This window comes from Arvicanthis niloticus, chromosome 25 (assembly GCF_011762505.2).
Source record: "Arvicanthis niloticus isolate mArvNil1 chromosome 25, mArvNil1.pat.X, whole genome shotgun sequence".
Lineage (NCBI taxonomy): Eukaryota > Metazoa > Chordata > Mammalia > Rodentia > Muridae > Arvicanthis > Arvicanthis niloticus.
Window position 1 is genome coordinate 32,443,218 of NC_133433.1, and position 7,362 is coordinate 32,450,579.

Below are 7,362 nucleotides of genomic sequence, written 5' to 3' on the forward strand. Positions count from 1 at the left end.
GGGGGGAAGGATCGAAGGTGGGGAAAGGTTCCCCTTTTATTTAGGCTGTGACATAGGCGGTTCCCAAGTGAGTGTGAGGAGTGGGCTCCAAGAAGGTATGCAGGGTTGTCATGGCAACAGGTATCACCTCTGTGTGACATTTCTGAGTTTGGAGCCGGTTTGCCAACCTGGCTCTGGATACCAACACTTGCCTACAACATTGTTATATTTTTCTAGTTAGTGTCTCCAGGCCTTTCCAAATTCCCCCATGAATCATTTTTGAAAATCTTCTGACTCACAAAGTCACTATCTAGTCACAGCAATGACCCTACTTCTGGAACCAATTTTTTGTGTTAGTTTTCCTTCAGAAAAGTAGCTTAAAAGAGGAGACCTTTATCTTGGCCCCCAGTTTCATAGGCTTCAGCCCTAGACGGCTCAGCCTCGTTCCTGTTTGTGGCTGAGGTGAGGCAGAGCAGCAGAGGGGCTCATCTTATGGCATCCAGGACACAGAAAAACAGGGCATGGGACCAGACAAGGTATGCCTTCCTTTCAAAGGCACAGCCCAATGACATACTTCCCCCCAAGTGGGCCATTGTAAGGAGCAGAATAAAAAAGAATATTATGGATAAAATGTGGCTGTGGACGCCAGGCCTGGGAACGAATGTGACAGATAAAGTGGGGGCAAGGTGAACGCCCAATGGAGCAGTATGTCCTCAATTGTAATTGGCTGAGAGGTAACCATGGTAACTCAGCCCAAGCTGTCTGTGTGCGACTGATAAAACTCCCGCCTCAATTCTGATTGGTTGAAATTAGCTTAAAAACTCCGGTCTGGCATACAAGCAAAATTGCTTGTTCCCTGGAGCCCCACGGAGATGTTGTCGCTGAGATCTGAGCCGCTGCCCAGCCTGCCTGTTGCCAAACGAGAAAGCCCGCATTTCAGACCGAATTCATGTAGGTCTGCAAGGCTGTCCAGCGGAAGTTCCCACCGGTCTTCAAGGCACTCGCGGGCCTAGTTCCGCTGCAACTAAGGCCTCATCCTGGATTGATTTCCAGCTGAGTCAAAAAAAACCAGGCGTGAACCTTTACCTGCAGCACCGAACACGGGGTCAGACCGGAGGTTAGTATAGAGTGTGTGTGCGCGCGCGCGAACGAATGCGATCCCATTTCGCTATTTGTTTGTCTTTTGTCATTTATAAATAAATGAGCTAATGTGACTTTTCCTCCAAGTTTGAGATTCTTTCCCCGGCTCTGTCCGAGGTCGCAATTTGTGACAGTTTACCGTGTTTCGCGACAGCCACATATTCTAATGAACTCATCAGCCCATTGATCTGTATCCTACCCACAGCACTGGGGACCATCTGGGGACAATGCCTTCATTTTGAGGGACAGATGCTTCATATCCAAACTACAATAACACTTAAGTAGGCTTTGTCTACAAATGAGGGTTTGATTGGCCAGATACTGTTACTAACCTGGGACCACCATTACCATGAATGTAGTAGTATATCTTAATAAGAAAGGGTCGTCCATCCTCCTTAATCTATTAGGAGCTTTTTGAAACACAAAGGCAATCGGTTACTTTAGCCTCAAATAAATCCATGTTCTCTTGTTGGAAAACAAAATTACTAGCTTAGAGAAGAACAGAAGTAAATCCTCCGAGCTGAGAAAATCACAGGTCTGACCACTTCCGGGTCATTTTCAGTCCTCCGTCTGTCTATCACCCTCATCCATCAGACACACCCTCCAGCTTTTGCTTAGAAACTGCCTTCAGCCTCCATCCTCACATGATATAATCACCCACCTAAGTGAAGTGGACCTTCTGGAAACAGGAGTGACAGAGTTGACCCTGAGACATGGAGCATCAGTGAATATCATTTATCCAACAGTTTGGTCAGAAAGATAGGTTCAGGAACATGAGATGGTGAAGTAAGCTAGTAAGTTATGTATTTGGTGGGGTGGGGAGGTGCACATACCATGGTGCCTCTGTGGAGGTCAGAAGACAACTTCTAAGAGTCAGTACCATTTAGGTTTCAGGGGCTGAACCCTGGGTGTGAGGTACGGCAGCAGTCACCCTTAACCATGGAAGTCACCCTTACCTGCAGAGATATCTAGCTACCTCCAAAATTTCGGTTTTAAACATACTTTTTTTTTTTTTTTTTTTTAATGCTTCTGTTGGATGTTAGAAGACAACCAAATAAAGGGGCCCTGGAGAGAGTGAGCAAAGGATTTAAGCCCAGGGCAGGGCACTGATGAGTGGTTCCGGACCCATCTGTACACATGTGCCAATGGCTCGGTCCAGCAATAATACTCAACACCTCTAGAGATGAAAAGCAGCAGCTCTTTAAAGGGTGAAGAAAAGAAAGAAGAGCAGCAAAGTTAGTGCAGCATGTCATGGAGGCTGGCAGGGACTGGATGCTTCATCGTGTGTATGGCGCTTTAATAGCAGATGTTCTCAAACAATAGATTCTTATAAATCTCCAAAAGTCTAGATGTGAAACTCTTTAAAGCTCATAATAGTCTTTCCTGCTAGAATCCTAACAACTGATTTTTGGCTCCGATACCGTTGTGCTGATCCAAATGACAGTGTCAATACAAGTCATATCCTCTTGAATCTGAAATGTATCACAGACAGATTGGAAAAGTCAAACAGTAAATGGTAAGAAGAAAGGGGCAATGATTGTCTTAAAGGACTTAATCCCAAGAGAAAAATGTAAGAGTGGCTTCTAGAAAGCCAGGGCAAAAAAAAAGAGAGACAGAGAAAGTCAACCAGATGCAGTCAGTCACAGCCCAGACCAAGCAAGTGCAGGTGACAGAGCTCGAAACTGATCACTTTTTCTGCTATGTAAATCAAATCTATATACAGTGAAAATAATGAAGCCAAGTAGGAAAGAGAGACCTGGGAGAAGAGAGGGGAAATGGGAGAGGAGGAGAGAGAGCCCGGCGAGCTCAAATGTAGAGTTCAAATTCTTGAAATCCACAATACATCCTAGCTCCTGCAGCTTTTCTTTTGACTCCTTAAATTCGGTCCTTATATCTGCCCCTTTCGGTCACAACTAAAGGGATTGCAACCAATATAACCTAGGCCATGGAAAAAAGAAGATGAAAGCCATCTCTTCTCCATCCTCCACCAGTGTACCAAACAAGCTGCTTCCATCACGCTGTTCCACTGTATCCCGGAACAGGTGAACCGCCAGTCTCCGTCATCCCCGTTGAGTGAACACTGCTCCTGTCTCTCAAGCTTGGTCTATCTTGAGGTCTTATTGTCTGGGGTATGGCTGATCGATTCCTCCCTCTCCAAACCATTCTGTGACCTCAGTACTGACCCACCCCTACCCTTCCAGCCTCCTTCCTCTCCCCTTTTAACAAGTACTGTCCTTTTCATTCTACCAAAATACTTTGGAGGACATTAAGCTGAGCCTGCTCCAGCGCCTGGAGTTCCCATGTAAACAAACCGTGAACCTAATTTAATGTCACCAGTAAAACCCAACAAACATAACCTTTACCACTCAAAACCTGTCAACTAACCTTGGGCTAGGGACTGTACACTGCCACAGTGCACATGTGCAGGTCAGAAGAGCTTTATGGAGTCATCTTTCCCCATCCACCTCCACCTCTAGATGAGGTCTAGGAATTGAACTTGCTTCTCATGGTTTGTGATCCAAGTTCCTTTACACACAGAGCCCTCTCGTCTGCCCAAAGATAAAATTCTTAAAGGTGCTTATCTACACTTCCTGTTTTCCTTTCTCTGTTATGCATAGCTTTCTAAAAATGCTCTCTCGTCAGAGAAATATTAACTCAAGCCCTGGGGGGACTTTGTGTTAGTAAGGTTTTTAAAAGCTCCATTTTGAATTAAGGCACCATAAACTTCAGGGTCCCAGAGGAGCAGTCAGAGTCAGGATGTCCCACAGGATGTCCCATGCTTCTCATGCCTGCAACAAGCCAGTGCACTTGCTTGCTCAGTAGTTGGGTCCACCTCTGAGTCTGTGTCATCCTGCCGGTCTGATCCGCTAGTTCCAACACTACATTGTAAGTTGCAGTGTATGTACTTAAAGACATTATGTAATCTCAAAGGGCAATGGAATGGGTTTGGTTCCTAGAAACAAAGAGTTTAATTTTATACTTTCAATAGTTACATAATGATAACATGTGGACAGATACATAACCTGCTTTCAAAAAACAAAACAAAACAAAAAACTCCCGAGTGGCTTAGAAATAAAACAAGATTAAGAATAACCACTCAGAGTCATTCTAGCAAGTAAAACCCAGAGAACTATTTTGGGGGGGGGGGGGGCTGGAATAAGATGACTTTGATAGGCAAACATATTTCTAACCCTGTTATCTTGGGTAGGTGTCTTTTTGAGCCTCAGTTTCCCTCATTTTTAAACATTTTAAAATGTGTGTGTGTGTGTGTGTGAGAGAGAGAGAGAGAGAGAGAGAGAGAGAGAGAGAGAGAGAGAGAGAGCCCCAAGTGACTAGAATGACTAGGATCCCTGAAGCTGGAGGTCCAGATAGTTTCGAGCCCTGGTCATGGTGCTAGGGACTGAGCTCACTCATCTGGAAGAACAGGTGGGCTCCGCCCGAGCCCTCCACCCAACCTCCTGTTCTTCACTGTTTTTATGGGCACTTTCTTTGCCTTTCCTTTCACATCATCTCCGTAGTTTTTGCTCTTATGTTTGTCTCTTGGGGGCTTGAGTATGTAATGTCCCCCCCACAAGCCTGGGGATTGGAATGCTTCACCCCCAGCGCTGGTCCTAGTGCTATCTTGGAAGACTATGGAACTATGGAGGGAAGATCTAGCTAGAGGAAATGGTTCACTGGTGGGTAAGTCATAGGGGTTCTATAGGTTAAGCTGGCTCTCTACCAGGTCTCCACTGCTCCTTAGTCCACTGAGATAGGAATAAGCCAGACTGTCTGTTCCTCACTGCCAGAAATCGAAGCCACCATGAATTCCTTCATGCCCTCTCCACCGTGATGACTGTACTCTCAAACCAGAGGTCAAAGCAAGCCTCCCCTGAGCTCTTCTTTCAAGGATGTCACGAGCGAGCGAGCGACATGGAGAGTAATTAAAACAGCTTCACACATAGTCACGCACACCTGGCTTCTTTGTTACACACATATTCTGTTACAGAGATGGAAAGGTAACTGATAAAGCCTGTGCATTTCTCGCTGTGGCTCGCAAAGGCTTTCCCTACACATTTGTTAAGGCACTCCTAAAAAGGAAGCTAAAATTGAAGCCATTCACCACAAGGTCACTCAGATAATTTCACTGTGCTTCAAAAACCCTTCCTACCTGGTCAAGTTTCAGTATCAACTAGAGCCAACCATGTCAAATCCTTAGAAGACTGAGGAATGAGAAGGAGCCTTCCTCACACGTGTTCGCCTAGGATGAAAACTATGCAAAGAACTCCTGGGGCTGAGGTATTCCTGGTGGCTAAGGGAAGGACATTTGACTAACAATGACCGTCTCTGCTGTGGCCAGCTCCTGCAGCAACCCATGGTACCAATGGCATTTGCCTTAGGGTAGCTTGGATGGACCTCCTTTCGCCCTTTGTCCCCTCAGATGTGCCTGTTCTGCCAGAGTATTCAGGGTTGCAGCCTTGCTGATCCTGTGTAACTGCTATGTGGCAGAGAGTCAGCTTCTCACACTTATTTGGAGTTGACATGCCTTCGTCATGTGTCCATGATCAAACCTTTTGTGTCAGCAAGCATCATCACGTTCTCCCCCTACAAGGTGCTGTTCGTCCCTTGAACTTCAGCTGAAAGTCCCTGCCAGTCTCCAAACCGTTCCACTGCATCCCCTTTGTGCAACACCTCGAAACTCCTTCAGAACCCACACTCCCTGCCTCTTTCTGGATATTTTCTTCTTTGTCTTTCTTAGAAGTCAGGCTGCAGCCCTCACTGGAAATCGAAACCTGTTTTCCCTAGAGCGTTCTCAAGAAGAGTTTGTTCCCCTACCCGGCCCCCACACTCCACATACTACAAGCCCAGAGGCAGAGTAAGTGTCTTTCACGGCTGCTGGCTGGCCATTCTTCTCCAGCTGAAAACCCCTAGTTCTTCCGAAAACTCACACCCTCAAGTTCTACCACCCACTCACCCCTCAGGCTGTCATCTGCCAGCCGCCTGTTCCTGGTTCACAGCAGACATTAGTGTCTGGCTTGTGAGCTGCCTTCTCCCTTCCATCTTGCTTTCAGTCACTTCTTGTGGCTTAGTAGCCACCTAAAATGTGTGCCAAGAGTGGCCTGTAGCCTCCTCTCCTCACTTCCTTGCCTTCTCTTCCTCCACCTACCTCAGCTACCACTCCTACAATCCTGCCCTGGCAATCTCCTGGTCAGTGCACACAATGTCTTCAGTCACGTCGTCCATCATCCCTAGCTCTAGCCAGGCCCTCCAAAAGAACGAGCCCCCAACAACCTTTCAACCTCCAACTGAAAGGCTCCTTGAGCCACCATTTCTCTATCCCCTGTCTTGTCAAAGAAGCATGGAAAAGATGACCCACACCAAAGGACTTGAGTGGAGAGTTTCGTAAGAAGCTTATTCACATAGTAGCCAGTAAATCAAGGGACCCAGAAGAGATAATGGCATAGCCATAGCCAGAAACAAGGAGTATGATGAGCTATTGGCACCAACAGCCTCAAGGGGAGAGAAGGAGATCCCTGAACTGCATGAAGAGGTGGGTAAGAGGGGGATGTGACAGAGAATCACACTAGAAGCATGGTAAGAGACAGGCACACAGAGGGGAAGTACACATCCCACTCTCTGATGTTGTGGCCTGTATCTTCTAGTTAACTTCCAGTTCTGTCAAGCTAGAGACCAAAAGACAGGGAGCCCCAGCAATACAATCTACAGTCCTTGGGCTTTCACCACGAGGGGGGGGGGGAGGTGTCTCTAGTCCCAATATCTCTCCTGAGAAAATAGAATCAATCAAGGAAAGACACCTGCACGTTGGCATTAAAGTATCCTTCTCAGGTATGGCACAAGCTCATCCTTGTCACCAAAGAGGAGAGACTGGGCATCACCGTCTTTGACCCACTGGGGTCTTTTTTAGTTACCTGGCTGGGAGTCTCAGGTAGAAATAAAAGAAGGAGAAAGGAAAGGAAGAGAAGGGGAAGCCACTGTGAGAGGAGATGGACCATGGGCATGTGGTCAGCAGAAACAGCAAGTAACAAGGGACACATGGCTGGGATGTGAGTTAGAATCACTCCAACCCTGCCCCATCAGGGTCACAGCTTGTAAATAAGATACCTGGACTGTGTTTCTTCCATATGGGCTAGCAAGAATTTATAATTCCTTTTACAATGTATACTCTCATTTAATATATATGTACATATAGGCACACACACACACACACACACAAACTTCCTGAAGAAGATACCTATCTTCCTC